Source organism: Chrysochloris asiatica, unplaced genomic scaffold, assembly GCF_000296735.1.
Source record: "Chrysochloris asiatica unplaced genomic scaffold, ChrAsi1.0 scaffold00002, whole genome shotgun sequence".
Classification (NCBI taxonomy): domain Eukaryota; kingdom Metazoa; phylum Chordata; class Mammalia; order Afrosoricida; family Chrysochloridae; genus Chrysochloris; species Chrysochloris asiatica.
The window spans coordinates 21257481-21263128 of record NW_006408520.1 but is presented as its reverse complement, the minus strand read 5'-3'; the positions used below and the strand labels follow the sequence as shown (position 1 = coordinate 21263128).

The following is a 5648-nucleotide window of genomic DNA, read 5'->3' as shown; positions in this document are numbered from 1 at the left end:
CTGTGAATCTTTATGGGAGCAGAAAGCCTCATCTTTCTCCTGTGGAACAGATGGTAGTTTCAAACTGCAGACCTTGAGGCTAGCAGCCCAATTCGTTACCACTATGCTACCAGGGCTCCTTAGGGGACTCATATTACAGCACTATATCTGAAAATATTCAGGTGCTCTTCATGATGTTTCAGTATTCAATATTTTGGTGCTAATAGCATTCCACTGCTATTCATAAGATTTTTGGTGACTAAATAATCAGAAATAGTTGGTCTCTTTCTTCCTAGTCTGTCTTTGTCTGGCAGCACATCTGAAACCTGTGCACCATGGTTGACCCTATTGGTATTTAAAATTTCAGAATCACAGCAACATGCAAGTCACCTCAGTATGACAAACTGACAGCTGTGTGACCTTAATTTCTCTAAACCTGTTTCCTTATCCTTAAAGTAAGGTTAATAAATGTTGTTGTGAGAATTTGTTGGGCATTTGTTGTTGCTGTCATTGAGTCTACTCTGACTCATGGTCACCTTATGTAAAACCAAAAGAACCAATGCTAGCCTCACAACTATTGGTATTTGAGCCCATTGTAGTAGTTAATGTATCAATCCATTTCATGGAAAGTTTCTCTCATTTTAGCCAGCCCTTTATTTTACCCAAGCATGATGTCCTTTTCTAGTAATTGGTCTTTCCTAATGACGTGTCCAAAGTAAGCAAGACAAAATCTCACCATCCTCATTTCTAAGGAGTATTCTGGCTGTACCTTTTCTAAGGTAGATTGATTCATTTTTCTGGCAGTCCACCATACACTCGATAATCTTCACCAAAACCACCGTTCAAATGTGTCCATTTTTATTTTATCTTCCTTTTTCATGTTCTAGTTTTTACATACATGTGAGGTCACTGAAAAGTACCATGGTTTGCATTAGGCACACCTTAGTCCTCAAAGTACCATATTTGCTCTTTAACATTTTAAAGATGTCTCCTGCAGCTGATTTTCCCAATGCAGTACGTCCTTTGATTTCCTGACTGCTCATTCTATTGGACATTAATTATAGATCCAAGAAAATCAAATTCCTAACAACTTCAATTTGCTTATCAAACCAATTGTGAGGATTTTCATTGTCTTTGTGTCCAGGTATAATTTATATTGAAAGCTGTAATCTCTAACCTTCATCAATAAGTACTTTAAGGCCGTGACATAACATGCAGCAGGCTTTTAGGACGTGCCCGCTCCCGCTCCTTCCTCTTGCCCTGTCTTCGCCTTAACTGCAGTAGGGGTCGTGCAACTCTTTGTTCTTGCCCAGGAACTATACACCCTTGAGGTCAATGGCCAGGAGAAGGTCCCTCAGATCAAGGCTAACGTAGTGTCACTGGAGGGTATCACCTGGGAATATCAGACTGTGCTTCTAGGAGTCATGCCCCTGGAGGATGAGGCAACCCTGGGTCAGTGTTGTCCTTTTTGTGGGCTGGAGGCCCTGACAACTCTGGAAGTAGCTGGTGGCATGCTTAGAGGATAAGGTTCTCTGGCTCATGCTGGGACAGTGAGAGGTCAGACTTCCAAGGTGACTAAAGAGGGGAAGGTGACTGGCGGATGCTGTCAGTATAACAGGCGTTTCGTCACTGTGGTGCCCATCTTTGGCAAGAAGAAGGGCCCCAATGCCAACTCTTAATTCCTTTATAACTTTGGTTTGCCTCTAATAAAGCCATTTAGCACACATGTACACTCCAAAAAAGTATTTTAAGTAATCTTCATTTTTGGCAAGTAAAATTGTATGCTTTGTATATCATAGGTTGTTACCTCGTCTTTCTCCTGTCCTAATGTCAAGTTCTTCTTCATGTAGTTCAGCTTCTCTGATTATTTGCTTATCATAATTGAGTAAGTATGATGAAGATATACAATTCTGCAGCACATTTTTTCCAATTTCAAACCATGAAGAATTTCCTTGTTCTTTCCAAACAACAAGGTTTGTTTGTCTCTTGATTCAGTTGGACATGTAGCTGTTGATTATCTATATTAACAACTTCTGGTGTGGCGCTGTAGGATAAGCATTGGACTGCTAACCTTAAAGTCAGCATTTCACATCCACTAGTCATTCCTCAGTGGTTCGAAACTACCAGCTGCTCCGCGGGAGAAAGATGAGGCTTTCTACTCCCGTAAAGATTTACACCCTCAGAAACCCTGTACAGGGTCGCTATGGGTCGGAACCGACTCGATGGCACTTAACAACAACAACAACAAGTCACTCCTCAGAAACCCTGTACAGGGTTGCTATGACTCAGACCTGACATGAGGGCACTTAACATTTCAGAGTGAAAAGGCAATCTAAAACTAAACATATGTGCTGTTTCCATTTAGCTGTAGCTTGGGACAATAGAAAGCTGAAGACCAAGGTCTGAACTTCATTTCTGTCATCTATTATTTATTTGTATTCAGAAAAGTCTCCTCACATAACAAATAAAAACCAGGTGCCGTGGAGTCAATACCAACTTTTGGTGACCCTATTTATGTGTGGCAGAGTAGTATGTGCTTTGTAGGACTTTCAGCGGCTGTTTTTTTTGTTTTTTGTTTTTTTTCTGAAGTACATCATCAGACCTTTCTTATGAGTTCAACAATTTTCTTTAAGCACCGGAATGCCTAAATTCTTTGAACCACCCAGGAACCATTTGTAAATTATGTCTGATTATATCTGGTAGCGTAGTGGTTACCAATTGGGCTGCGAATTGCAAAGTCAGCAGTTCGAAACTATCAGCTGTTCTACAGGAGAAAGATGAGGCGTTCTGCTCCCATAAAGATGTACAGCCTCAAGGTTTCAAGATGGGTGGCTGACCAAGAGGCAGGGGTGAAGGTCCCTACGAAGCAAAAGAAACTAGGTGTCACCTGCTGCCCCCTCCTCGCAGTACCAGGAGCCCAGCAAAAGTGTTTTGTTTTGTTCTTTTTTTTTTTTTTAAATAAAAAGTAAATCATACAGATTGCCATCATGGGACAGAGATCTACATCATCCACCAGGAGTGGAAAATTTATGAACCCCTCAGACCAGGCCTGAGAAGAGGCCCGGAAAAGAGAATTAAAAGAGAACAAAAAACAACATATGATGGTATGAGCTGCGGTTTTAAAGATGAAGGATCCCAAACATTATTCGTGACATGGAGAAATTAGATGAAATGGAGTTTAATCCAGTGCAACAGTCACAGTTACATGAAAAGGTTTTGAAGGACAAGCGTAAAAAACTGCAGGAAACCTTTGAGCGTATTCTACGACTCTATGAAAAAGAGAATCCAGATATTTACAAAGACTTGAGACAGCTCAAAGTAGAATATGAACAGAAGAGGGCTCAACTTAGCTAATATTTTGATGCTGCTAGAATGCTCAGCATGTAGAAGTTGAGCTATGCCTCATGCTCCTTCCAACATCTTGATCCAGGGCATTTCACTTACTGGTGCTCAGCCACCCTCCATCCTTAAGAAGACTTCAGTCTATGGACCACCAACTCAGGTGGTTTCTATACTTTTTCTTCTTGGACATGGTGTTCCATGTTTGCTCCCTGATAGAAAGCTTCCTGGTCCTCCCCCTGGTCCACCTCCTCCTCAAGTCTTTCAGATGTATGGTTGTAAAGTGGGCTTTGTCCTAGATCTTCCCCCTCATAGGTGAGATGAAGATATGTTATACAGTCCTGAACTTGCTCAGTGAGGCCATGATGATGATGTCTCTAGCACCAGTGAAGATGATGGCTATCCTGAAGACATGGATCAAGATACGCATGATGACAGCGACACTGACAGGTCAGATGGAGAGAGCGAGGGGGATGATTTTGTGCACCGTGATGATAATGACAGAGACAACAATGAACAAAAGAAGTCTGGTCTGAGTGTGCGATTTGCAGATATGCCTGGAAAATCCAGGAAGAAAAAGAAGAACATGAAGGAGTTGACTCCTCTTCAAGCCATAATGCTTCAAATGGCAGGCCAGGAAATCCCTGAGGAGGGACGAGAAGTAGAGGAATTTTCAGACAATGATGATGAAGATGATTCTGATGATTTTGAAGCAGAAAAAAAAAATCACAAAAAGCAACATAAAGAGGAATCGCTTTCTGATGGCACATCTACTGGTTCTTTACAGCAGCAGGCTCCTCCACAGTCTGTTCCTCCTTCTCAGATACAGGACCACCACCCCTTGGACTACCACCTGCTCCACCTTTAATGCCACCTGGACCACCTACAGGCCTTCCTCCTGGATCACTGCCAGAAGCGCCTCCATTCCTGAGGCCACCTGGAATGCCAGGACTCAGAGGCCTTTACCCTGACTTTTACCTCCAGGACTACCTCTGGGCTGACCTCCTGGTCCCCCTCCAGTCCCTCCTCCAGGTCTGCCTCCTGGCCCTCCTCCTCAGGGCCCTCCTCCAATGCTACCTCCCCCTGCACCTCCAGGTATCCCTCTACCTCGTCCTGGCATGAGGCACCCACCTTTGGTGCCTCCACTTGGACCTGCCCCACCTGGGCTTTTCCCACCAAACCTTTTTCCCTTGCCAAACCCTGGGGTTTTAAGTGCCCCACCCAACCTGATTCAGTGACCTAAGGCGGAGGATACAAGCACAGCCACCATTGAGAAGAAAGCCACAGCAACCATCCGTGCCAAGCCACAGATCATTAATCCCAAGGCAGAGATTACTCAATTTGTGCCCACTCCACTGAGAGTACATCGGGGCTACTACTATTCCCCAAAGGAAGTCAGAGGATGATTCTGCTGTGCCTCTTGCCAAAGCAGCGCCCAAATCTGGTCCCTCTGTTCCTGTGTCAGTACAAACTAAGGATGATGTGTACGAAGCATTCATGAAAGAGATGGAAGGGCTACTGTGACAGCTATTGATCCAGAACAGGCTTCTGCTCACTTCAGTGGTTCATGGAGAAAGAAGCTCTCATTAAACCTAGGTTAACGAGCTACTTCCACTGTCAGGGTATTTCCTAATTCCAGTGCAGGAATATCCTAAAATTTAGTCTTGGTCAGAATGTATGGCCTATAAGAGAGGATGTTTCATTAAAAATAGATTGGTTATTAAAGCAGTGCTGCTAACATTCATTCTCGTTCACACAATTTTCATCCTGTTTCTTTCTCTTCTCCAAATTTTTTGAAACGTGATCATGGGAGCCTTAGTTACTTACTTATTTCAACTCTCTTGTGTGCTATGGGCACTGGAGTAGAAATTTCTGAGAAACCCGCTTATCTCACCCCATCTTGGCTTTTGTGTTTGAGTTATTTATAATATTTTCTTGTAAATATTTTGTAATATTTTACTTGTAGTGAAATGGATCGCACTGTCATTTCCTATTACAAAGCAGGCTTGTGGGAAGAAAACGCACAATTCTTTGATTAAAATTATTTCCCACTAACCTCAACTTTGATTGTTTCATGGAAAAAATAAACAAATGCTACACACATACACACAAAGATGTACAGCCTCAGAAACCCTATGCAATGTCGCTTTGAGTCAGAACTGACTCCACAGCACACTACACTACCATATATATCTGTGTGCCAGCTGCTCCTTTGAAGCCTTATACAGGGTTGCTATGGGTCAGAACCAATTTGATGGCACTTAACAACAACAATACCTGTGTCGAGTACCTGGCTCATCCTCAGTACTTAATAAATGTCGATCCTCCCT

The 5648-nt window shown here is 42.8% G+C and overlaps 2 pseudogenes; both read left to right on the top strand.

The window, feature by feature from the left end:
- The window catches only part of LOC102816637, a 14063-nt pseudogene extending 12405 nt beyond the window's left edge, over positions 1-1658 (top strand).
- A 1308-nt stretch (positions 1659-2966) lies between these two features.
- On the top strand, positions 2967-4842 carry LOC102813186 (annotated as a pseudogene).
- The last annotated feature ends 806 nt before the right edge of the window (positions 4843-5648 follow it).